Here is a 27,591-nt window from a genome sequence, read left to right as displayed (position 1 = left end):
ACAGAAAAGCAGAGGCACAAGGACTGAGCCCTATGCTCACAGAGTTAGGAAGAAGAACCAGCAAGGCGTGCCCAAGCTGAGTGCTCAGCAAAGAAGGACACCCATGCCGGTGTGTGGGATGAAGTGGATTGAGAGCAGAGAGAGTTACAAGAATGAAAACAGAAGGAAAACGATGCTAGGTAAAAGACAGGAAAAGTACAGGATCTCACTAAAGGAAAAATGATTCTGCCTGTCTTTCTATTACTCATGGTTTAAGGTAAGCCCACCTCCCTGGAAGTGGCGCCTTGGCCGAATAAATGACCAGGCCCACCTGAAATGTAGGTATCCACCAAGACCAGAGATTGAGATGTGTGCAGGGCTGATTCTCACAGGTGAGAAGACAGTCTATGGATGGAGGTCCCAGCAAACAGCTAGACATGCAATAGAGCAAGTAGAAGTAAATGCTTCCTTACTGTCACGTTCATATTTTCAGCTCTAGTTATATTAGGGACAAAAAATAAAATAGTAAACTGCAGAAAGTTCTTACAGTTAATGCCAAACAACAAGAACAACAACAAAAACCTCATTGTTTTTGAAAACTCATTGTTTTCACCTTTTCCTTGAATCTGGTGTGCGCATGCTCCTTCTCCCGGCTCTAAATTCCTCTGAGCATGCGAATCCCATTGTAATATTTTTTTCAGATGCTGCCTAGAAAAATATAAAGATAATTTGATGTATTGACTCTTTTAAATCATAAGAAATTATAATAATCTACGTTATTCTAGCCAGAATGGCTGCCATCAAGAAAACAAGTGACAGCAAATGCTGGCAAGCATGCAAGGAAAGAGAAACCCTTCTCCACTGCTGGTGGGAATATAAACTGGCACAATGACTGTGGAAATTAGTCTGGGTTTTTTCTTTAAAACCAGAACTACCATATGACCCATAAGACTGCTTGGCATATACTTGAAGGGATCTAAGTTAACATATCTCGCAGAGATTCCCGAATCATCAGTGTTTGCCACACAATGAGATTTTATTCAGTGGTTAAGAAAAATGAAATTAGGACATGTTCAGGAAAATGGACAGAGTGAGAGATCACTATATTAAGAGAAATAAGCCAGACTCGGGAAGACAAACACTGTATGTTTTCTCTCATATGTGTGTGGAATCTGAATTTAAATTTATAAATACAAGCATGCATGAAAGGGGAAAGGGGACCACGAGAGGAGAGGAAGTAAGTGTAAGTGTGGGGCGGGGGAGATGGTATAAAAACAGAGTCACGGCTGGAAAAGAACAAAATCTGGCCTGGATGGAGACCTTCAAATTGGGCCTGGCCAGTACTTGGCCACAGGACTACCTCTAGGAAGGTAAACTTACTTTAAGCCATGAATGATAAAGAGACAGGGAGCCACGCAGGTTCGTTATGTCTGCCAGCTTTTCTGAATAATTCAGAAGTCTCTCCTGGTCTTCTCGTCACTTCTCTGAGTATGCTTTCCCTAACACTTTGGGGTTCTCCAGCATTTTTGGACTTTCTGTAAATCCTTTTCCCTTACATATGGCTGCTTGTCTGCCAGTGTCTCACTTCCATGCCAACCTAAACGGCATGGCTTCCCCTCATCCTCCCCTCTCTCCTCCACTCTTCTCCAGCTGCTCTTGAGATTTACATCTTGTCCACTCTGGGGATTTTTTTTTCTTTTCCATTTGAGCCCATTCTTTTATCAATGAGACCAAGAACCCAAAAAGGGGACCCTGTTTTTTTTTTCTTATATTACTATACCAATAATATGTGTAATGCTGCTGGTGTGAACCCCATTATTTTTGTATGCCAACTAAAAGGACTGGATTAAAAACATTAGGACAAAAACCTGCAAGAGAGAAGAAGATAAACCGCTTATAATTCTAAGACTTCTTCTGGTGTTCTGCTTTTCCTTATGCCAGTTTTTATGCATGTTTTCTCATCATCAGATTTCCCATATCCACCTGATATGACATGTTGTTCATTCCTTTAACGTTGTGAGTTAAGCATTTTCCAAGATGCTGACCATCACATAGTTGCCTGATTTTTCCTGTGACTATACATGTGAATGAATGAATGAACGGACAGTATATGATCCAGCAATTTATTTTTAGGCTTTTGTTTTGTTTTGTCTTTCAAGACAGGGTTTCTCTTTATAACAGCCACGGCTGTCCTGAAACTCAGTTTCTAGACCAGGCTGTTCGCGAACTCACAGAGATCTGCCTGGGATTAAACACGTTTACCACCATACCCAGCCTATTAAACTTTTAAAAATTGCTTCAGAAATGTTATTCAAATATATTATAATGAATCTCTTTAAGAATTTTTAAGCATAATTAATGAGTTCATGATAAATCTCTGTACCATTTAATAGCCAGTTATCAACTGACTACTGGCACGAAGCGCTGTGCTAAATGATATTTAGTGCATTTCATTTGAGGACCTTAAAGGCAGAGAAGGCTTTTAAAGTTGAAATTTCTCAGCACGTATGAAAACTGAAAACAAGAATATGAAACATCCTTGAGATGACTAGTTGTCTTTTCTAAAAACAACTTAATATTCAGCTTGGTTTGTTTAAAAACTCTCTAGGGCAGATACTCTCAACCTTCCTAATGCTATGAGTCCTTAATACCCTTCCTCATGTTCTGGTGAGTCCCAACCATAAAATTATTTTCATTGCTACTTCATAACTGTAATTTTGTTACTGTTATGAATTGTAATATAAATAGCTGTGTTTTCTGATGGTTTTAGGTAACCTCTGTAAAAGGTCTTTTGACCCTCGAAGGGTCATGACCTTTGTGCATGTATGAGCACCGCATCTAAATGGAGTTTGTTTCTGTATTTTTTTTTTTTTGAAACATAGTTAGATGTGAAGTTACTTAGTCTCAAATAGTACTTGGGAATCTGTATGGTAGAAAGGCTTCTCCTGGCATGATTCTGTCCTGTAGCCAAAGTTGAAAAGTACTGCTCTAGAATGTGTATTTCAGTATATTATACTCTTGCCTCCACTTCACTGTCTGTCTTCCTATTGCTGTGATAAAGTCCATGACCAAAAGCAACTTGGAGAGGGCAGCTTTTATTTGGCTTAGAGATTGCTGTCTGTAATCAGGGAAACCAAGGCAGGAACTCAAGGCTGGAGCCTAGAGGCAGGAGGTGAAGCAGAGGCCATAGAAGATTGCTGCTTACTGGCTTGCTTCTCCTGGTTTGCTCAGCTGACCCCCTGCCTGGGGATGACACCAACCACAGTGAACGGGGTACCTTCACATTAATCATCTTATCCATGCTTCTTGGTGGTAGGAGAAGAAGTTGTAAGTATATAGCATTGTCCTGACCAAAGCAGGAAGATGGGTGTTACCTTATCTTATTACCATTCAAAAGTGAAGTGATCATCACTGTGGTTCAGTCTGCGGTAGATACGGTTTAGACAATCCTTACTGGAGTAGGTTTAGAACATTTATCTTAAGCTGAAATAAATGGAGACTCGGGCAGTGTGCTGGCTAGTTTTCTGTCAACTTAACACAAGCTAAGCCATCCAAAAGGAGGGAACCTCAGCTGAGCAAATGCCTCTCTAAGAAGGAGCTACAGGCAAAAGGCCTGCAGGGCATTTTCTTAATTAGTGATTGATGGGGGAGGGCCCAGCCCATTGTGGGTGGCGTCATCAGTGGGCTGGCAGTCCTGGGTTCTGGAAGAAAGCAGGTTGAGCAAGCCACGTGGAGCAGGTCCAGTAAGCAGCACTGCTCAATGGCCTCTGGTTCAGCTCATGCCTCCACGTTCCCACTCCGTTTGAGTTCCTGCCTTGGCCTCCTTTCAGTGGACTGTGATTCGGAATATCTAAGCCAGTTAAAGCTCTTCCTCCCCAAGCTGTTCTGGCCATGGTTTCATCACAGCACTATTAACCGTAACTAGGGCAGAAAGAGATGATGAGGCACAAGGCCATTTGGAGCAATGATGTTTCTGAGAATCTTGGGCACTAGCCCATGAGAGTTACTGTTAGAGTAGGACTAGGCTATAAACACAGGAGAGGGGATGAGCCCCCTTCCAGAGTCAAGAGAATGGAAGAAATAACTACGCAGACTCAGTCACATGGAGTGAAATTGTGTCAACTATGAACACGCGTTTACAATTCACAACTCTGGGTGTCAGAACCTTGATACCGCCTAGGCCGTGAGAAATAAACAGGAACATTTTTGAGAATTCTTCTTTCAACCCAGTCAACAAACATTCCATTGCAAATGAAGAAAAGAGGGCAGGGCACGAATTCAAAAGCAAATTGTTCTCACTATGGTCTGGAGTCTGGCGTCTGCTTGGATTCTGAAAAGATTATTGACTCTGTTTTTTGCTTCTTTTATTAAATGTCATACTTGTTTCAGAGCTGTGCAGCTTCCCAGATGTATGGAGCATAATAATAGATGCCTGTCATAAACGTCCCGTATCTTTATTTATCAACATCACAGACTGGCAAATGCAAATCAAAGCAAGGGCTTAGGACTCATGCCAGGAGAGCATTTCGGTGGAAAGAGTGCATTGCGGTAGCTACGATTTCATGAACAAGGAAACTGAGGCTTGCGTAAGGTGGTTTTTGTCTTGTGTTTAGGAGGCTGGTTTCGCGCTTTGTTTTGCCTTGCCTAAGTATGTCTAAATATTTTTAGGCAGGAAATTTACCTTTGAAAGGACTACAGTGTGGTGAGTTTTGACAAATGTTCGCAATTGTGTAACTGGAGCCGTAACTGTAGATATAGAAGGTTTTCATCACCAAAGAAAGTTCCCTTGAGGCTTTTCCATGGCCAGTTACACCCTCCCAGGCCCAGTCCCCGGCTCTCTGTTGTCTGGTTTGTGACGTGCTAGTCGCCTTCCTGGAATGCCATACACTCTCTTCAGGGAGTGTGTAGTCCTGTGTTTTTGATTCACTGGTGTAGTGCTTCTGAGAGCCATCGATTAATGTAGCCCATGTGGATATTTTTATGTGATTTTTTTTCAGTTGTGCTTCCTATTAAATAGGCTGTCCATTTTCCAATCAATAAACATTGGGATTATTTCTAGCATCCACTTACCATAAGTAACATTTTCCAAACTCAGCCGTGGAACGGTGAAGCTAGGTCTCCCCTCTGCTGCTTGGTTAAAATCCTAGAACTGGGGTTTGTAGGTTATAGAACACGGCTTCAGGAGGACCTGCTGCAGCCCCCTTTCTGCTTCCCTGAGACAGTCTCATGGGCATCCAGTCACCCTACATCCTCAAAATGAGCTGCTTCTCATCTTAGCCTTTCTGTGGAGCCAGTAGTAGTATCCTCTGGTGTGTGTGTGGAGGGGGAAGGATGGGGGTCAATTTGCATTTTGCTAAAGGCAGTTACATTTAGTTTCTCCTCACAGGTTTGTTTGCCATCTACATCTCCTCCTCGGTGGAAAAAAGAAAAAAAAAAAAAAAAACAACTATTCAAATTTTATCCACTTTAAAAAACTGAGTTGCTTAACTTACCATACAGATGTTTTAAATTTTGATTAAATCCAATTTGTCTTTTTTTCCTCCCTTGTTATAGTCTGTACTTTCTGTATCAAAGCTAACAAATCTCAAGCTTAAAAGATATTTTTCTCTTACGTCTTCTTCTGTGATTTTCGTACATTTAGTCCTTACATTTATTCATAAACCATTTCCAGAGAATGTTTATATAGCGAAAAAAAAGGCATTGGGTTATTTCTTTAGCCAGTTGTCCTAGAACATTCTGCTGAGAAGCTGATGCACTAGCCATTGGATTACATTAGCACTTCGGTTGAAAAATCAATAAATGTATATGTGGAAACATTGTTTTATTCTGTCTGCATAGCTGACTTTTTTTTTTAAGGCTCCACATATAATTGAGATCAGGCAATATTTTCCTTTCCACGTCTGGTTTATTTCACTTAGCAGAATGTCTTCCAGATGCACTCTTGTTGCAGAGAATGGCGAGCTCTCCTTTTTAAAGCCCAAATAATATTCCGCTGCAGGTCATGGCCGGTTTCTCTGTGAATTCATCCACGGGTGGACACCTGGAGTGCTTCCCTCTCTCGGATGTTGCGCATGATGCTGCAGCGAGTGTGGGGCCGTCGTGATCCCTGCCGCGTGGTGACTCTATCTCCCTCGCGTACACACCTAACAGGCATCTGAGTCAGACTGTAGTTTTATTTTTAATTTCCTCAGGAAGCTCTTGGCTGTTTTCTATGATGACTGGACCACCAAGACCTTACGAGTCTCCTTCCTCTACCCATCAATTTGGGGGGTTGTCCTTTGATATTTTATTGTTAATTTTTGGCAGTGGAGGGGGACTGAACCAGGCCTTATGCATGCTAGGCATGTGCTCTTCTGCTGAGCCTCCATGTCAGTTCTCTTGACATTTTGGTAGCAGCTATCCTCCTGGGTCTGAGGCAATATCCCTTTGCCTTTCTGGATGATTAAAAATGTTCGGTGCTTTTTGGTCAGAATTGTGTCTTCTCTAGAAAAATGTCTTATCTTTAACTTCTTTGTTCAAGATGTGTTTTCATTATTAATTTTTTAAAGGTTTATTTTATTTGTTTTATGACTATGAGAGCTCTATCTATGTATACCTTCATGCCAGAAGAGGACATCAGATCCCAGTACAGATGGTTGTGAGACACCATGCAGTTGCTGGGAATCAAACTCAGGACCTCTGGAAGAGAAGACAGTGTTCTTAACCACTGAGCCATCTCTCCGGCCCTTATTTTTATTATTTATATGTCTATCTGTGTAGGAGTGTTTGAACATTAATGCAGTGTTCGTGGAGACCAGAAGAGGGCATCAGCCACCAGGCCTTGCTGCTGGGACCAAGAGCAATGCATTATTCTCTTAACCACTGAGCCATCTCTCCAGCCTCTTTACATATATATATATATATATATATATTAGTTTTTAATTTTTAATTTATTTTTATTAATTACAGTTTATTCACTTTGTATCCCCCCTGTAGCTCCCTTCCTCTTCCCCTCCCTCTTCCCTACCTGTGCCCTTCCCCCATTCCACTGATAGGGGAGGTCCTCCTCTCCTTCCCTCTGATCCTAGTCTATCAGATCTCATCAGGAGTGGCTGCTTTGTCTTCCTCTGTGGCCTGGTAAGGATGCTCCTCCCTCAGAGGGAGGTGATCAAAAAGCAGGCCAATCAGTTCATATCAGAGACAGTCCCTATCCCCACTACTATGGAACCTGCTTGGATACTGAACTGCCATGGGCTACATCTGTGCAGGGGTTCCAGGCCATCTCCATGAGTGGTCCTTGGCTGGAGTATCAGGAAAGACCCCTGTGCCCAGACTTTTTGGATCTGTTGCTCTCTTTGTGGAGCTCCTGTCTTCTCCAGGTCTTTTTATCTCCCACTTCTTTCATAAGATTTCCTGCACTCTGCCCAAAGTTTGGCTATGAGTCTCAGCATCTACCCAGCAGTGTAGAGCCTTTCAGAGGCCCTCTGTGGTAGGCTCCTGTCCTGTTCCCTGTTTTCCCATTTCTTAAGTTGATTGTTTCCCTACTACTGTGTTGCATAAGTCATTATATATTTTGGGTAGATATACAGTTTGAAAATATTTTCTCTAGTCTATTAGCTGCTGTTTCATCAATACTATTTTCTTGATCTATGCGATCCTTCTTTTAGCAAATAGTACAGTATTGTGATTATTCCAGCCTTATAGGAACATTCAAACAGGGTTATGTGGATCTCACAACTTCATTCTTTTTATTCAAAAATGTAACAGTGTTAGGTCATGGTATGCAGCTTTTAAGACCTGGTGATGTGACCTCTGCAACTTTGTCTTTATTTTTATTTTACACTCACGAATATTTGCCTGCACATATGTATGTACCTATAGAGGCCAGAAGAGGGTTTGAGTTTCCCTGGAACTGAAGTTACAGGCGGTTATGAGCCTGCATGTGGGTGCTAGGAACGAAACCTGGGTCCTTGTCAAGAGCTCTTAACCGCGAGGTCATCTCTCCAGCCCCTAATTTCATTATTCAAAAGTGACTACTGCAACTATTTCGGGCCCTTTCTTTGTTTATATAAATTATAGAATTGTCTTGTCAGTTCCTTTTTTTAAAACCATCTGTGATTTTTACTGAGGTTGTATTGAATGCATTGAGGGACACTGACATTTGTAACTGTACTGAGTTTTCCAGACATTTACACCTCACTCTCCATAAGGTCTTCCTGACCACTTTCATCAACATTTTATCAGTTAGTTTTGACTTAAATCGGTTTTTTTTTTAAATGTAATTGGAGATAGTGCTATTTTCTCATTTCAATTTTATGCCAGTTTTTAGAGAGAACTTTGCTTTCATCCATCAATCTTAAACCCTAACCCTTAGGAACTCTCTTACTAGTCTGTTTAGGATTTCATGTTGGTAGTCACGCTGCCTACAGCCAGAGGGTCATACTCCTTCAAATCTGTGTGTCTTTATGTTTTGCTCACACCATTACACAGAGTAGGACCTCCAGAGTGGTGTTGAAATGGGTGGTAAGTTCAGATCATCCCTCTTCCCCGGTTTTTGGAGGAAAGCGTGCATTCTTTCATTATGTATAGCAGATGTGGAGGGCTGTTTGTTGATGTCCTTCACCGAAGCTGAGAAGGTTTCTGTTTTCCCAAGCTTTCTGAGAATTTTTAGCCAGGAATACATGTGAAATTTTGTCAAATGCTTTCTCTACAGTCATTCAGAAGATACTTCTGTATTGTAATTAATATATAATGACATTGATTAATTTTCCAGTGTTTAATCAACTTTCCATACCTTAGAAGAACTGCTTATGGTTATGTTTAAGTGACTTTAAAAAAATACTGAATTTTTTCTGACACTGTAAAGAGTTTTAATGATGGATGTTGATATATAATTATTTTCGGTGTTTCTGTCTGGTTTAGCAACAGAGTAAATGAATTGGAAAGAGTTCTATCTTTTTCTGTTTTGTGAAAGACTTTGTACAAATTGGTGTTCTTGCCACTTAAAGAATCTATGCATAAAATCTATTTGTGGGAAGCTTGTGGAACTATGAACCCAGTTCTTTAGTGGATGGAAGATGCATTCAGTTATTCACCTCTTCACGAGTAAGTTTTTGTAGTTTGTGTCTTTTAAAGATTTTTTTTCTGTTTCTCTTAAGTTATCAAATGTTGGCATAAAGCTTTTACTATTTCTCTTTTTAATTTTTATTAATTACACTTTATTTACTTTGTATCCTCGTTTAAACCCCTCCCTCCTCTCCTCCCAATCCCACCCTCCCTTCCCCTTCTCCACACAGGACCCTCCCCAAGTCCACTGATAGGGGAGGTCTTCCTCTCCTTTCTTCTGGATCCTAGTCTATCAGATCTCATCAGGAGTGGCTGCTTTGTCTTCCTCTGTGGCCTGGTAAGGCTGCTCCCCCCTCAGGGGGAGGTGATCAAAGAGCAGGCCAATCAGTTCATGTCAGAGGCAGTCCCTGTTCCCATTACTATGGAACCCACTTGGACACTGAACTGCCATGGGCTACATCTGTGCAGGGGTTCTAGGTTATCTCCATGCATGGTACTTGGTTGGAGTATGAGTCTCAGGAAAGACCCCTGTGCTCAGATTTTTTGGATCTGTTGCTCTCCTTGTGGAGCTCCTGTCCTCTCCAGATGTTACTATTTCCCACTTCTTTAATAAGATTCCATGCACTCTGCCCAACATTCTTTCATTCTTTTGATGTTAGTTGGCTCTATCCTTTTTTTTTTTTTTTTTTTTTTTTTAGAATCAGGGTTTCTACGGTGTAGCCCTGGCTGTCCTAGACTCTCTTTGTAGACCAGGCTGGCCCGGAACTCACAGGATCAGTCTCCCTCTGCTTCTCCAAGTGCTAGGATTACAGGCATGTACCACTGCGCCCAGCTACAAACTCTTTCTTTATTCTTTTTTCCCTTTGTTTCTTTCGGGATTGGCAAATTCTTCTTGTCCTGGGCTTCGAGGCTGGAGCTTAGGGATTTGTTCTAAACTTTCCTTCTTTTCTCCTGTAACCATCATCCCAATATTCCTTCTATATACCCTTTTAGTTTTGCTGTGCAAGTTGTATGATGTATTTTAGTTTTATTTAATTAAAATATTTTCTAATTTCTCTTGTGATTTTTTTTTAAATATAGTTTATGAGTTTCATTTAAGTATCAGATTTGACGATCTCCTACGTGTCTCTGATTTTGGTTTTCATTATGGTCAAAGAATATTTATTTATATTATTTGATCCTTTTAAATTTACTGAACCGTGGTTCATGGCTTCTACTGCCTTACTTCTGTGGCTGTCCCAGGCTGACTGACACATTGCTGTGAATTCTGCTGCTCTTAGATGTCAGTCAGGCTTCTGTGGCTGCTTATATTTATCAAGTCTCTCAAACAGGCTCTCACAGATTCTTGTCTGCTTGGTCTTGCAGTTACTGAGGTAGGCTGATGCCTCCAGTTGTTACGGATTCATCCCTTTATTTCAGCCTTCACCTGTCCTGAAACTCGGTTGGGCACATGCGCATTGGGGTTGTTATGTTTTCACGACGAAAGTTGACCACTTCATCATTATAAAATGTTTCCTTTGTGCCTGAGATTTTGTTTGTCGTAAAATATACTTTGCAGAGTATTACTATAGATACTCTTGTAGTTTTAACTCTATGACTAGAGCTTTCACAATGCAGTCATTTTAATTTAAACATATACTTGGATTTCTTATGGATATCCACTTGAGTCTTTTTTATATTGTCTGAGAAAGCACTGGCTTTAGAATCATTGTTTTGAGCATTTATAAACAACGTAATTGTCTCTGTATGAATTTGTATCTAGTATGGTCTTGAAGTTTGTTTTCTATTTGTCCTGTATGTTCTCTTCCTTGTTTTATTAACAAGTATATTAAATTTTTATTATGTTATTACTCCTAATCGTTCTTAGCTATATGTCTTCATTTTTTTTTAAAAAAAGTTTTTGAGACAAGTTTTCATGTAACCTATATAATTTCATGTAGCCTAACTCACTGTTAGCCAAGGATACCCTTGAATTTCTAAACACCCTCTCCACCTCTTGAGTGGTGTGCTCACAGACATGTACCACTATAGCCAAGAGGTGATGCTGGAGAATGAGCCCAGAGCTTGATGCATGCTAGGCAAACTTTCTATAACCTGAGCTGCTCTCCAGCCTTTTGCTTTATATTTTGATGGCTTACCTAAGTTTCATAGCATACAACTTTAACTTACCATAGTTTACTTTCAAATCTTATATGTTTGCCAATTGAAAAAACAAAACAAAACAACAACAACAAAGAACTTAAAGCAGTTTACTTTCTTCACATCCCTCCTGACATTCTTCCTATTATCATCATGCACTTTATTTAAATGTTTGTCATAAGCCTCTTGAGACATTATTGTTTTCCTCTAAGCAATTACCTTTTTTGGAAGCTTTGTTGAGGTTTAAAATTTTCTTATAATGAATGCAACCATCTAGAGTCCAGTTTGACAAGTTTTAGTAAGTAGGTATACATTTGGTAAACTGGCGTCTATCTGCTGGCTATTATGACTGTTGCTGCTATGAGTCTTTGGGTTGACCTCTGTCTTTCTGCTTTTTGTGATTAGAATATGTTCAGCTTCACAAACTCTGCAGGAAGCTGTCAAGCTCTTCTGAAGTTGTTGTTTTTCACTAGCAATTAGCGGGGCTCCAGCGTCTCTACCTCCTTACCAAAGTCTGGTTATTTCCGTCTTCGAAGTTGGCCCCTCTTGCAAACCTGTTGAGCATCAGTTCTCAACCTGTGGGCCTCGCCTCCTTTGAGGGGGGTCTCTATAAGATATTCTGCATATCAGATATTTATATTACCACTCACAATAGTATCAAGATTACAGTTATGAAGTAGCAATAAAATACTTTTGTGGTTGGGGGTTCACTCTACCTGAGGAACTGCATTAAAGGGTTGCAGCATTAGGAAGGTTGAGAACCACTGCTGTAGCGGAATCTCATTGTGATACAAACTTGTGTCTCTCCAATATGGTGAATAATACTCTTGCTTCTATTTCTATGTGCTCAATTCTTATCTGTATCTCTTCATGCTTTCTTTTAAATGAAGTATTCCTTCAGTCCTCCGTATGGTGTTGGACTTTTAATTGTTTAAATATTAAAGAAAATGTTTCGTTTTTAAAAACAAGACACAAATGTCTGCTCCTTTACCTGCAGTAATCCTTTAAAGGTAGTTTCATGTTCTATGTGCATTAGATACCTCTAAAGGAGTCCCATTTGGGCAATGACTTTTATTGTCAGATACAAAACCATGGTGTGACAGGTGCATTGCTGTATGAGTGCAGTCCAGCTACTCAGGAGGTTGTTGAGGCAGGAGGATCATGTGGTACATGAATCAGTAGTCACCCTGGGCAATATTGTGAGACCTCAGCTCAAAAACAAACACACATGGCATGAATTTTTAAATGCACGCTGCAACATTGTTCGCTACATACCCGTTGTTGAACAGCGGATCTCTAGAACCTTTTCATCTCGCTGGAAACACTGTCCATCAGGTAGCGTAGTTCTGTTCTTCCCTTGTCCTGGCAGCCATGCTTTCACTCTCCGCTTTGCTGAGTTTGACTGATTCAGATTCCCTTATGAAGGGAGTCGTACGGCATAACTCCCTTTGTGCCTGCTCTATCGTGCTTAGTATCATGTCCTCAGGGTCCCTTCATGTTCTAGCATATCACAAGGTACATTTGGTTCTTTCCTTGGATCTCCTTTTTTCTTGCTTCTGAAATAAGAAATATTTTTTTTATAATGTTTGCTTTAACATCCTTGTCTAGAAAATACATCATCTTTGCCATCTCGGGGTTATTTTTAATTTTTATTAACTTATTTTCATGTTTTCTAGTCTTTTTGGGGGGAGGCCTTTTTAGAGATTAAGGTATTTCTAGTTCCATGGAAGGCCACTATTACTCTGAGGTTTCTCCCTTGTGCTCTATGCATTACAAGGTCTCTCCACTGTGACTGCTTCATGTGTGTGTGTGTTGACTGTGGGAGGTCTTCAGCCTTCTGGGGCTTGGGGTTTCCTTTCCCAGTGTTCCATACTTTGCTCACACAAACACTCAGCCCTGGCTCCAGGGGAGCCCTTTGCAGGTCTCTGAAAGCCTGCCACCCAGGCCTCACTTCTCAGGTAGGACGACTTATAATATTAGACACCCTGACCACTCAGCTTTCCCTCTGCTCAACCCAGAGAGAATTCTGACCTCTCCTCAATTCTACATTGCTTGCCAGTAAGCTGGCAGAATCATAGCTCACTTCATTTGTTGGTCATGGCAAGGAGCATAGTTACAAACGTCCAACTTTCCAATATTTGAAAACCACATTTTTTTTTCACTTGCTCATGGTGGAAGAGTAAATCCGATTCCCGTAGCCCCATCACAGCTAGACGCAGAACTGGAAGTCTTGGCTGAGAGATGTAATATGACCTGACATACGTTTTAACATGACAAGACTTCTGGGTTGAAAGTTGACTGTGGCAGGTAAGGGATGATGGCAAGGAGCTAGGAGTCAGTTGCTACAGTTCAGGGTAAAATCACTTGTAGAAATCTTGATAGACAAGAAAGGAAATAGTTGGGTTCTGTACTTGAAGAAAAAAAATAAACAGGATTTGCTGATTGGATGCTGAGTAAGAACAGAAAGGAAAGATAAGGGATGCAGTCAGAGTTTTGGCTCAGGTAAGGATGGAATGTCATTGAAAAGAACTGTCTTTGGTAGAGTGTTAGGGGAAATTGTGGAAGACGGAGTTCAAGAAAAAAACATGAAGAGAATATTAGACACAGTGAGGATAGATACTTCCCTCGAGGAGTTTGGCAAGTCACATTTGTTAGGTTCAAAGTCCCTCTACCCCCAGTTACTCCTTAAAATCCATCTGACTCATCTCTGGCACTATCTCACTACTTTATCTGTTCTCTGCTCGCTCATACTTTTGTAGCTCTCACTTGCTGTCTGTGCTCTCTTGCTGTCTCCCCTGCTCTTCCCACTCTCCTGCTTCCCTAGCCCTGGATGGGCTCCGTCTTCTTTCTTTTCTCTCTGCTCTGGACACTTCCAGATGTTTCTGAATCTTTTCTCTCCCTAACCCACAATTAAAATCTTCCCTCTAATGGAATGGTCATGTCGGCAGTTTCTTTACTGGCTTCCTCCCATAGAAGTTTCATTTCTCAGGGAATTCACAGTCCAGACAAAATTAGAAAAGAGAGAGAGAGAGAGATCATCTCATTAGTGCATAACTGAGGCTTCAAAAGTTTCAGGCCAGTGCTAGTACAGTGAGGGTGAGGAAGGATGGAGTTATAAAATGCTTCTCCTGTGGTGGTTTGAATAAGAATGGCCTTCATAGGCCCGTGCATTTGAATGCTTGGTCATCACATAGAGGTGCTATTTGAGAAGGATTAGGAGGCCTTGTTGGAGTAGTTGTCCTCTTTTTGAAGGAAGTGTGTCACTGCAGGTGGGCTTTGAGGTTTCAAAAGCCCATGACAGGCGTAGTTCTCTCTCCCTGCAACTTGTGGCTCAGGATATGGAACTCTCAGCTACTTCTCCAGCACCCTGTCTACCTGGGTACCTCCACGCTCTCTGCCATGACAATGGATTACACCTCTGAAACTATAAGCAAGCCCCCAATTAAATACTTCGTTTTTATAAAAGTTGCCTTGGTCATGGCACCTCTTCACAGCAATAGAGCAGCTACTAAGGCACCAAGGTCAAGGTGATGTTGGAGCTTCACGTTGAAGGACCAGGGCAGTTATCCTAGAAGGAGGAGGTTGAGAAAGATGCTGCAGAATGTAGGGAGATGTGACAAGTTCTCATAGGGCAAACACCTCACTTGCAGAGAATGTGAGGTGGCTCCATGGTAAGTGCGTAGGGGCTTGCTGAGAAAGCAAAGCTGAGGTAGAGAGAGGGACAATAACCAAAAAAGGTCCTTCTCTGCCATGTACATTTTTCAGGCTTTATCTTATGAAGAAAGCTCCTGGACTATGCCTGTGTGGGAAATTGGGTAAAAGGCCCAGGAGGGAGGTAGAGAAGGTCTGAGTAAGAGGAGAAAAGGTAAAGCTCTGGATAAAGAGAAGCCACACAGCTAGAGTTGAAGGGTCATGATTGTTAGGTCCAAAGAATCAGGTCCTTCATCCCCAACCCCCCTACAGATACACACACACTAGCAGGACTGGTGCTTTGGCCTGGTAAACACAAAGATTGCTATTGGGTAAACAGGCTTAAAGGCAGTTCTGTTTACCAGAGAGGAGAATCTTCTAAGGTAGATTCCTTTTTCCCTGGTGCCACCCTTTATCCCCCAGGAACCTCCATTTACCTTACCCCAAAGGTCAACCTTTGGTAAGGGTACTTAGGACAGGCCATATCAGCCCATATCACCCTGATGACTGTCATATAAGATCTGCTTGCTTTTCAGTCATTTTGCTCCACCTCACTCCCAGGAGATTGCCTCCACAGTTTGATCCTCAATAAATCTTTCTTTCTACCCAGGGAGTGGTATAGCTAGGTAGTTTCTCTGCAGCATCACTTATGGTGATGGGGTTCATAAGAGGAACAAAAGCATGAAGAGTTTAAAATGACATTTAGGTTATTTTTCTCAGCCTGCATGGTAGATTAGGGTGCCATTAAGTACACTTAGAAATCAGTACAGTTAAATATCTTACATAAATGTGTATGCCTTCAATGAGGTCACATCTCTAAGGGTTGAGCTACAGGTTTATAAATCCCCAATCTTGGCAGTTTTCATCAATTATACTCCATGCTCTCAAACACAAAAACAAACCAACAAAACTTGTAAAAGCAGGGCTGGGGTGGATAGCTCAGCATTTATGAGCCCTTGCTCCTCTTTCAGAGGACCTAAGTTCAGTCTCCAAAATGCTCAGTGGGCAGCTCAGTATCACTGACAACTCTGGCTCCAGAGGATCCAACCACCTCTATTGGCCTCTGAGGGCATTCACACACATGATATGCATTCACACTGAGATACATATATACACCTAATTAAACATACATCTTTAAAAGCCGTATAAGCTATAGAAGATACAATGCTGCTTCTCCTGGACAGCTCTAATAGAAGTTCCCTAACTGACTTGTCTTTGGTCAGACTCCTGCACAAAGATCCCTGGAACTACAGTTGACTCAGATCAGATTTATGAAAATAAAAGTATCCTTGTTTTCACAGATACAAAGTAGGTTGTCGCCCATAAAAGGGCTTCACATTGACTGTTGCTCTTAGAGCCTGTGCTGTTGGTGTTCTGTTCAGGAAGTTTTCTCCTGTACCAATGAGTTCTAGGGTATTTCCCACTTTTTTTTCAAGCCAATTTAATGTGTCTGGTTTTATGTTGAGGTCTTTGATCCACTTGGACTTCAGTTTTGTGCAGGGTGATAAGTATGGATCTATTTTCATTTTTCTACATGTAGACATCCAGTTGGACCAGCACCATTTGTTGAAGATGCTATCTTTTTTCCATTGAATGATTTTGGCGTCTTTGTCAAAGATCAGGTGTCTGTAAGTGTGTGGGTTTATTTCTGGATCCTCTGTTCGGTTCCATTGATCCACCATTCTGTTTCTATGCCAGTACCATGCACTTTTTAAAACTGTTGCTCTATAGTACAGCTTAAGATCAGGGATGGAGATACCTCCAGAAGATCTTTTATTGTAGAGGATTGTTTTAGCAATTCTGAGTTTCTTGTTATTCCATATGAAGTTGAGAATTTTTCTTTCCAGGTCTGTAAAGAATTGTGTTCGTAATTTGATGGGCATTGCATTGAATCTGCAGATTGCTTTTGGTAAGATGGCCATTTTTACTATGTTAATCTTGCCAAGCCATGAGCATGGGAGATCTTTCCATCTTCTCATATCTTCTTCTAATTCTTTCTTCAGAGATTTGAAATTTTTTTCATACAAGTCTTTGACTTCCTTGGTTAGGGTTACTCCGAGGTACCTTATGTCATTTGTGGCTATTGTGAAGGGTGTTGTTTCCCTAATTTCTTTCTCAGCCCTTTTGTCTTTTGTATACAGGAGGGCTACTGATTTTTTTGAGTTAATTTTGTATCCGGCCACTTTGCTGAAGGTGTTTATCAGCTGTAGGAGTTCCCTGGTAGAGTTTTTGGGGTCACTCATGTATACTATCATATCATCTGCAAATAGTGACAATTTGACTTCTTCCTTTCCAATTTGTATCCCCTTGATCTCCTTCAACTGTCTTATTGCTCTAGCAAGGACTTCCAGCACTATGTTGAAGAGATATGGAGAGAGTGGGCAGCCTTGTCTTGTCCCTGATTTCAGTGGGATTGCTTTAAGTTTCTCTCCGTTCAGTTTGATGTTGGCTATAGGCTTGCTGTATATCGCCTTTACTATGTTTAGATATGTGCCTTGTATCCCTGATCTCTCCAATACTTTGAACATGAATGGATGTTGGATTTTGTCAAATGCTTTTTCAGCATCTAGGGAGATTATCATGTGGTTTTTTTTCTTTCAGTTTGTTAATATGGTGGATCACATTGATGGATTTCTGTATGTTGAACCACCCCTGCATACCTGGGATGAGCAACAATCAATAAATGGGACCTCATGAAACTGAAAAGCTTCTGCAAAGCAAAGGACACCGTCATCAAAACAAAGCGACCGCCTATAGATTGGGAAAGAATCTTCACCAACCCTTTATCTGACAGAGGACTCATATCCAGTATATATAAAGAACTAAACAAGCTGAAAAGCAGCAAACCAAGTAATCCACTTAAAAAATGGGGAACAGAGCTAAACAGAGAATTCTCTGTAGAGGAATACCGAATGGCAGAGAAGCACTTAAAGAAATGCTCAACCTCACTAGCCATTAGGGAAATGCAAATCAAAACAACCCTGAGATTTCACCTTACACCCATGAGAATGGCCAAGATCAAAAACTCAAGTGACAACACATGCTGGAGAGGTTGTGGAGAAAGGGGAACCCTCCTCCACTGCTGGTGGGAATGTAAACTTGTACAACCACTCTGGAAATCAATCTGGCGCTTTCTCAGACAACTAGGAATAGCGCTTCCTCAAGATCCAGCCAAACCACTCCTGGGCATATATCCAAAAGAGGCTCAAGTACACAAAAAGGACATTTGCTCAACCATGTTTGTAGCAGCTTTATTTGTAATAGCCAGAAGCTGGAAACAACCCAGATGCCCCACAACTGAAGAATGGATGCAGAAATTGTGGTACATCTACACAATGGAATATTACTCAGCAATGAAAAATAAGGAAATCATGAAATTTGCAGGTAAATGGTGGGATCTGGAAAGGATCATCCTGAGTGAGTTGTCCCAGAAGCAAAAAGACACACATGGTATATACTCACTCATATAGACATACAACATAGGACAAACCCACTAAAACCTGTGCATCTAAAGAAACTAAGCAAGAGAGAGGACCTTAACTAAAATGTCCAATCCCCATCCGGAAAGGCAAAGAGGATGGACATCAGAAGAAGAAGAAAACAGGAAACAACCTAGGAACCTACCACAGAGGGCCGCTGAAAGCCTCTGCCCTATAGACTATCAAAGCAGATGCTGAGCCTGATGGGCAACTGTTGGGCAGAGTGAATGGAATTTTAGGTAAGAACTGGGAAATAGTAAGAGCTGGAGAGGACAGGGTCTCCACAAGGAGAGCAACAGAACAAGAAAATTTGAACACAGGGAACTTCCCAGAGACTCATACTCCAACCAAGGACTATTCATAGAGATAACCCAGAACCCCTGAACAGATGTAGCCCAGGGCAATTCAGAGTCCAATTGGGTTACATAGTAATGTGAAGAGGGACTGCCTCTGATATAATCTGATTGGCCTGCTCTTTGAGCACCTCCCCCTGGGGGGGGAGCAGCCTTACCAGGCCATAGTAGAGGACAATGCAGCCACTTTTGATGTGAACTGATAGACTAAGATCAGAAAGGAGAGGAGAACCTCCCCTATCAGTGGACTTGGGGAGTGGCAAGCAAGCAGAGGGAGGAGGGAGGGTGGGATTGGGAGGGGAGGAGGGAGGGGCTTATGGGGGGATGCAGAATGAATAAAGTGTAATTGATGAAAAATTTAAAAAAAAAAAAGGGCTTCACATGTACTCGGGCTAATACAACAAGCCAAGAGTAAATAATTCTCTGCTCAGGTTCCCATCTCTATCAAGACTTGACTATAAAGCCATTCTTTGTTCTTCTCCATCTATTCAGGTCAAATCTTAAGGCCTTTGCATTGTCATTTTCTATCCTAGAAGAGTGACCTGTTCTACACAAAACCTTATTATTCCACAACTGAATTCCTCTTGATCTTTGTGCCTTCTTTACTGATTAAAAAACAAAACAAAACAAAAAAACAACTTTGCTAGTCTCTATTGATTTTTATCACATCACCCTGCTACAATTTGAATCTAGAGAGTTTCCCAAAAGACCATGTGTTCAAATCCTGGTCTTTGTATTGATGTTACTGTGAGATGGTGGAACCATTAAGAGTTGAGGCCCAATAGGAAGTTTTAGGTTCGGCCATTGTCTTAGCTAGGGTTTCTATTGCTGTGAAGTGACACCATGACAACTCTTAATAAGAAAAACATTTAATTGGGGATGGCTCACAGTTTCAGATGTCTAGTCTATTATCATCATGGTAGGAAGCATGGCAGCTTGCAGGCAGACATGGTCCTGGAGAAGGAGCTGAGAGTTCTACATCAGGGTCAGCAGGAAGAGAGAGAGCAACCCTGGGCCTGACTTGAGCATCTGAAACCTCAAAGCCCATTTCCCAGTGACACACTTTCTCCAACAAGGCTACCCCTACTCCAACAAGTCCACACTTTTTAATAGTGTCATTCCCTATGAGCCTATGGAGGCCATTTTCACTCAAACTACCATAGCAATTGAGAGCATGACCTTGAGTGGGATCACGAACTCTAGTTTCTTTCTGTCTCTCTCTGCTTCTAGGACACTAGGAGCAAGCAGCTTTGCCCTGTACTTCCCACCAGAATGTGCTGACACAGGCCCAAAGTGATGGTCCAATGAATGAATCATGAAGTAGATTTCCCAAAACCATGAGTTGAAGTTAACCTTTTCTTTTTACTAGGTATTTGTTACAGAAATGGAACATCAGTCAGCGCATACCTTCCAAATACTTATAGTTTGCAAGTATATTTACTTTTTTAAAAAATTCTTTTGTATTAGTTGCCCTCCCCCCCAAATGCTATGAAAATAAAAATAATGCTTTCTTTGGCATAACAACATTACCGGTACTTAGACAGTATTCAGTAAATATATATTGACTGACAGAATAAGAAATAAGACAGGAGAGTTGTGGAAATGGCTCAGTCAGTAAAGCACCTGCCAAGCAAGCCTGAGAACCTGAGTTTGAATCCTCCAAGTTTATGCAAAAAGCTGGACATGGTGGTGTGTGCCTGCAACTCCATCCTTGAGTGAGGATTAGGTAGGGACAAGGAGATATACCTGGAGATCACTGGGAAGCTACCCGAGGTGAATAGATGGGCTGCAGGTTTGGTGAGAGACCGCGTCTCAAAAAATAAAGGTGGAGGGTGAAAGATAGAGAGGATATTGACCTCAGACCTCCACACACTGCATTTGTATGTGCATGCTCACTGTCATACCACGTGCACACACTATAACCGCTCCCAACCCACAAACATACAAAATAAGTAAAGACAATTAGGGTTTTCTACTGAAGATGACCTGGATCTCAGTATCAGCATGATGGCTTACATCTGTTTGTAACTATAGTTCAATGGAATCCGATGCCCTCTTCTGGCCTTTGCATCCATAAAGCACAGATGTGGTATTACATACATACATGCTGGCAAACACTCATACATATGAAACGTAAACCAATCAAAAAATGAGGTTTAAAATATTTAGCTACCTGTAAGTAATGTGATTTGGGGAATATAATTGTCAAAATTTCATTCCTGTATTGACCTGGGTTAATTAGTGTTGATGGCTACAATGACCTCCTAACCTCATTGGAAGATTAAAGTGTTTTGTTTTTGTTTTTGTTTTTGTTTTTGTTTTACTATTGTCTTTGACATTCTAGTAAATGTAACATAATGTACTTTCTTTCATGTATGTCTGCCATCTTTGAAGGATACCTTGAGATCCTTCTCTGGATACTTCCTATATATCCAGCCAACAGGCATAGGGACAAGGCTTGGGTTTTTACAGAAACTTCAAAGACAAATTGAAAGTGGTATCATTTCTGCCTATATTTCTTTGGTGAGAATGGGGCATGTCCCCTCAATCTAACTTCAGAGGAGGCAGGGAAATGTAGTTTTCCTGTGTGGCTGGATCATGAAATTAGATCTGTGTGCATCAAGTGAGTCCTAGCCACACAGAGAATTTTATTTGATTGTTGTGAGGCCCAGACTCCTAATGCCTGCAAAATATTCAGAGCCTTGCCCAGCACATTTGGGGACATCCATGTTTCCAACCAAGTTATAGGAGGAGATTCTCAGAGATTGCTATAATTACAGCTGGCAGAAGCGGGCTGCTCCTGATGCTTTGTCAAGCCCAACAGCTGGCTGGAGATGCAATGAGTCCCTACTGTCCAAGAAAGCCAGCAAAGGGTGTAGACATTACCACCAATCTGTGCAGCACATCCTCTGCTCTGTTTAATTTGGTTCCCTGGGTGGGACAAGTTTTATGCGCAGGTGTTTTGGCTAATTAGGTGATTAATACTCTTCAATTTGGAGCGCCATTTCCCCAGTGACAGAACTTACTTTGTTTAGATTTGAGATAAATCATCACACAGGTTTTGAGAGGCTTATGATGGCACTTAACTATCTGCACACCTCTCAGATCTACATTGCGGCCTTGAGGACCAAGAGTCTAACCCTACATTTGGCTGGATTGCCTCTTGATGCCCAACTTTAGGGAAATACAATCAGCTTAGGGAAAAGTCAAGTTGGGGACACATGTCTGGGTCCTTCTGGGGATTTCAGTCTATATGATCTTTCAAGTTCAGAGCCACAGTCTTTACACAGAGCCTCCCATTACTAAAGTGAGGCAGCTGAGCCACAGTCACTGACAAACCAGATGAAAGAGAGCTCTTTCCCCACACTGACTTTCAAGCCAATGGAAAAACACCCTGAACTCTTATTTTTCCATTTTCTCAAGATCCTTTCCTTTTGCCCTCTACGACTCAGTTCTTGTAGCCTTACCTTTGCTTCCCTTGACGTAGGATCCTTCTCTTCATGTCCTTCAAACCCAGACTGTATTTCCTCAGTCCTTTCATTCTAGCTTAAGTTGAATCTGGGCCAGAGGTAGAAGACAGAAGAGCAAGGAAGGAAGGGAGAGACACAGAGAGACAGAGACAGACATAGAGTGGTTTCCTCTCAGAATGTGTGTAGCACTGACTTTCCCGAACTACACCAGCTGGCATTTATTATATTCCACGTTTTTTATTTTTGTGTTTCTTTCTTTATCCTTCTCACCTGGAGTCTGGACGGCTGTGTCTGTGTCTTCTGAAAAACTACGAATTCTCAATAAATATTTGCTTCATTGATAAATTAAAATGACAGCTCCTCACACCGGGCAAATGGGTAAATTCATTTTTTGCTCCACCGCCTTAGGCTCTGTAGAAAACAGGGCCATTGGCTCCTGCTTTTCACATGCCCCAGCTTTATAATCACAGACGACTGCACTGCTTTCTCCAGGTCTAGATGGAAAAATCCTGAGCGTGGATGATGATTAGATCATGTCAGTCCCCAGAATAATGGCGGTAAGATCATATAAGAAGAAAATTTCAAATCATAGCCACACTACCGAGTGGAAGGCCAACTAATGCTTCTCCACTACAGGCGAGCCGGGGTTTTAAACTCTTTATTCAGTCCCCTTTCTTCTCTAGGATAGTTTATTTTAAAATCACACATCCGCTCACCAAAAATTTGTCTAGTCAGCATAGATCCTGTCTTTGGATTGATTCAATAGAGTAGGTACAAACCTTTAGTATTCTTTCTCTCTAGAGAAAGAAAGAAAAACATGATGATGATACTGATGTCCTTTCAGGTTTAACTGATGGAGCCCTTCTCTCACTTCTGGTCTCTGGAAACTCTATAGACATGAGTATTCTCTCCTCTAGTAAGATTTAACATGAATCAGCATCTCAATTCAAGTTTGGGCATCATGTTCTCGGTGAGTCCTTGTTCCCTAACTCCCTAAAGACCTGTAGGTGGCTCAGTGAGGGAATGTCAGTTTCAGGGTCCCTGGTGGTAAATGGATAACTCAGCGTGAAGAAGCAGCTGAAGAAAGACAATGGAGAGACTATAAGGAAACAGGAGGTAGGATTCAGAAACCAGATACAGATGGGAAGCTCCCAAGTAATGATAGAAAACCATTTCTAACACCTACCTTCTAGGGGAGATAGAGGATGGCAGTGGTTACCAAGGAGACAGATAGATGGAGGAGAGGGTGCTGGACACAAACTTCCCCCCAGTAGTAGAAGGCAGTCAAGGCCGGACTCTAGGTCTTGTGAAGGAAGGCCTAAGCTCTTGCCTCCAGCTCTCTGAGCAAACTCCGCATCTGGTCAGACCCGAGGAAGTGCAGGTGATGGGGTCTGTTTCCTAGGATATAACTACTTCTGACAGTGGGCAGTGGATGGATCTGGGGAATCCATCAGACCATCACCAGCACAAATGATTAGTCTCTGTGAAGAGAAGTAAGCGTATCAGAATAGAAGGAGTGGCAGGGGTGGTGGTGGTGGTGGTGGTGGTGGTGGGTATGCTCTGCAAGAACATGGAAAGAATGGAGCCTCCCCCTTCCTCTAAAAAATTAAGTAATGCTGGTCACAATGAGTAAACCTGTCACAGGATGCCAAATAAGCTAGCTGATTGGGAAGATCGTTGACACAGTCATTCAGCAGTCATAAAGGGTTGTTTACACCTGTAGGAACTGAGCATTCTCAAATTGATTCAACATCTTTTAAGGAAAGATGTTGGAAGCAATGGATTAGGCAGGGTCACTGTCCTCAAGAACCTAGTAGTAATCTGGACTATCAAGGATTCCTGGAGGAACTGACAGACAAGTTGAATCTGGGCCAGAGGTAGAAGACAGAAGAGCAAGGAAGGAAGGGAGAGACACAGAGAGACAGAGACAGACATAGAGAGCTGCAAGCATGAATGAGCTGGCAGATGAGCTGGTAGAGCAGGGCCCAGTTTAGAACTGCATCTTAGATTCTTGGATCTTCAGGATAGAAGATGGATTGGCAGAGCCAAAGCAATTAAACAACGAAGTAAGACAATAGAGTAAAATAAGCGGGAGCCAAAGGGAGCAACAGCCACACCCAAATCTAGGGTCCAGATTCCTACAGGAGGGCCACAGACTAGGAGAGGCCAGATGCAAGAACTCCAGACAGGAGTGGGCACTGAGTAGCTGTGTGCTGTGAGACAGAGGACATGCTTCCAGGCCTCCTGCCTTCTCATAATCCTGCCACCTTTTCAGCTAACAACATCACTGCATCTGTTTTCTAAGACAAAAGAGCTCCTTCCTCCCAGCCAACCAACCAGAGTTTATGCGGAAGTGGTACCAATTGCTTCTTGTCTTCTCTGGTGAGAATAGTGATTACGGGACCAGTCCAAATCAGTTCACACCTTGGATCCTTACCGGAAAGCTGGAAATCTTATGACATCTTCCCTTGGATCTAGTCTTTCTTGAAGCCCCTTTCAATCATTTCCTTAAATTCTTTGTGCTGCCCAAGGCTTTATTCAAGCATTTGTTTTCATGATCCTGATGAGCTACTGTTATTTTATATTGTTTGTAACCAGAGAAACCTCATCTGGCTATAGTGGCCTGGTAAAGAGACAGAACATGGGAGGGAGAGGCCTGAAGTGGGTTTTCTTGGGGGATGGGGAGGTTGGTTTGCCTTAAAGACTGGAAAAGAAAGGGGAAATTTTAAAAAAGTTGGCTAAAGACGCTTTTGTGGAACTCTGAAAAATCATACTACAGAGTGAAAAGTTATCTTTGGCATATGGGCATAGAAAATTCTACCCAATAGCCTGACCTCCTAATGACTTACCCAGACTTCTTCAGTGGGGCTGGCTAATTCTTCCACGAGGAGACTGACACATTGCGGAGAAACCTCAGAGTTAGGCAGAGGTGGGAACCGAGCCCTGGTTCTTGTTGGTCCACAAGCTCTCATTAAATTAGCTGGGTAACTGCACAGATGCCCACCTCCCTGAGACTCAGTTTCTTCCTTAGAAAAAGACAAGAGCCACATTACACTTGAGATTCTGAGCTTATATTCCGAGAAAGTTTTAAGTGAAGACCAGAAGAGTTTAACTGGAAAAGCAGAGTCAGCAAACTTGCAGTTAATCTCCAAGAAGGGTTAAGCCACACTTTTATCTTTGCCAGAGAAACCCTTTCCCCTAAGAAGACACATGTGGACCCAGACATGGCTAGAAGACAATGGGTGTAGAACTCCCAGACTAAGTGTTTTAGGTGTTTTCTTTCTTTCTTTCTTTCTTTCTTTCTTTCTTTCTTTCTTTCTTTCTTTCTTTCTTTCTCTCTCTCTCTCTCTCTCTCTCCCTCCCTCCCTCCCTCCCTCCCTCCTTCTCTCTCTCTCTCTCTCTCTCTCTCTTTCTTTCTTTCTTTCTTTTTTTTCCAGACAGAGTTTCTCTGTGTAGCCTTTGCTGTCCTGGACTTGATTTGTAGACCAAAGCCTCAAATTCATGGAGATCCGCCTGCATCTGCCTTTTTTAGAGTTGGTATTAAAAGTGTGTGCCACCATGCCCAGCTGATTAGGTGATATCTAACGTTGTCTCTGCCCAAGTACTTCAGGTCTTGTGTGCCCTGATTTTCTGTGTACCCTGACTTTCTGTGTGCCCCTGTCTGTTCCCCTTGTCCCATCCTTAAAGATGACTGGCTGATTCCGAAGAACACCTGGTATCTGTGGTCTGTTTTAGGGGGTTTCTCCCAGGAAGTAGCACATTTGAATGCCTCTGAAGTCATCTAAAGATCTAGTGGGCTCTCAAACCCTTCAGCAGCTTAAATAGAAACACTCAGGCTTCCCGCTGTGCTCAGAGCACCCGCCCAGGCCCAGCAGTAGGGCTGCAAAACATGCTTTAGCATGCATGCATTTCAGAAAGCAAAGGCAACTCTACTTTTTGCTGCTCCAGATAGTCTGAGATGCTTTTGTGCCCTTGGGTCCTTGCCTGGTCCTCTCATCTGCCTCAGTGCTGGTACTAAATTGGTTCAAGGTTTGTAGGAAAGCTTCAGAGGAAGGAGCAAAAGGCATGTTTGGAGTTCTTAAATGCTGAAGTCACCCTGGGAAGCAGAATCTAGCTCCTTTCTGGCCACCAGAGGGCGATGGCAGCGGCAGCTGGGCAGAAAACAGTTCGCAAGAATAACAGCAGAAAACTGAACCTTATGTGTTTATGAATGGTGCTGGGGTTGGTGTGTGTGTGTGTGTGTGTGTGTGTGTGTGTGTGTGTGTGTGGTATGGCAACTGGATGCCTGGAGCTAAGACTCTGAAAATCTGCTAGATATAATAAAATAAAATTTTCACCTCTGCTATATATTTACAGTATGTAGTCAAGTAGCTGAACGTTTTCTTGAAAGAAAATAAAGAAGTAAGACTAGTATTCATATAAACGAAAAGAGAATTCTCAGGCACACAGTTGCTAGTGGTATGTGAGCATACATGTTCTCTGTGTATGTGACTGCATAGTGTGTGTGTGTGTGTGTGTGTGTGTGTGTATGTATGTATGTAAGCAAGGCTCTTTCAGACCTTTCTAGTATGAGGAGACCTCAAGGAAGTCTGGGCAATACTTCCTCTGGTTCCTGCCCCTTCCCTCCAAACAAACAAACAAAATCATTCCTACAAGTATTTATGGAGCCTCTAACGTCGTCCTTCCCTACCGGCATCTGGAAAAGCTCAGTCCAGCCAATTTAGAGCAGCACTGGCAGAATGAAGGCAAGGCTGAGGGGCTGAGGGGGTGGGAGGGAGAAGGAGTGGGTGCCTTGCTGGCTAAGGCACTATTTTGCTAAATCACTTTTCTTTTCTTTGATGTGCCAAAGAGGTTGGACTGTGACACCTTGATTTAAGGAAACGAAGGCTCACAGGTGACATGATTACATGATTGCCCTGGAGGAGGAGTCCACCTAGACAGGAAGCAGATGCTCAAGACCCTGAAGTAACGGTGTTAACACAGGGGTCCAAGGTCTGCCTTTACTACTCTCAGCTACAGAACAGGTAATCCTGGGCAAAGCTGAACTGGAGTTTTCCCTGTAGGATTTGCCAACGGTACCCTTCAGTACAGGAACAGACTGGTGTGAGACGGAGAGACAGACAGAGATTGTGTGACTATGGAGTGTGTCCTCACACATAAGTCCTCTAGGAATTAGTTGTTGGTCTTAGCTGTGAATACTGGAATTCTAGACAGAGTGGGGACTAAGTTTCCACAGATAAACGTGCCAGGGTAGAGCATGTCTAGTAGCTGTATGACCTCGGGTAAGCACTTCATTTAGCCCAACTTTGGCTTTTTAACTTTAGAAACGAGGCTCGCTTTCTGATGTTGGGACTGAGTACCCAGCTCAGTGCCAGAATTAAAAAAAAAAAAAAAAAAAAAAAAAAAAAAAAAGCCACAGGTTTATCAGTCCCTGGC

General features: G+C 42.1%; 1 long non-coding RNA gene across 1 annotated transcript; it reads right to left on the bottom strand.

Annotated features, from left to right (window-relative positions):
* Positions 1-592: 592 nt before the first annotated feature.
* Positions 593-25,240, bottom strand: LOC132646474 (uncharacterized). Its single transcript, XR_009584768.1, has 3 exons — positions 25,005-25,240; positions 12,439-12,719; positions 593-687 (listed from the first exon to the last, which is right to left on the bottom strand). It is a non-coding gene; the product is annotated as an uncharacterized LOC132646474 (long non-coding RNA).
* Positions 25,241-27,591: the final 2,351 nt, after the last annotated feature.

This window comes from Meriones unguiculatus, chromosome 11 (assembly GCF_030254825.1).
Source record: "Meriones unguiculatus strain TT.TT164.6M chromosome 11, Bangor_MerUng_6.1, whole genome shotgun sequence".
Lineage (NCBI taxonomy): Eukaryota > Metazoa > Chordata > Mammalia > Rodentia > Muridae > Meriones > Meriones unguiculatus.
This window is presented reverse-complemented; position numbering and strand designations above follow the sequence as displayed.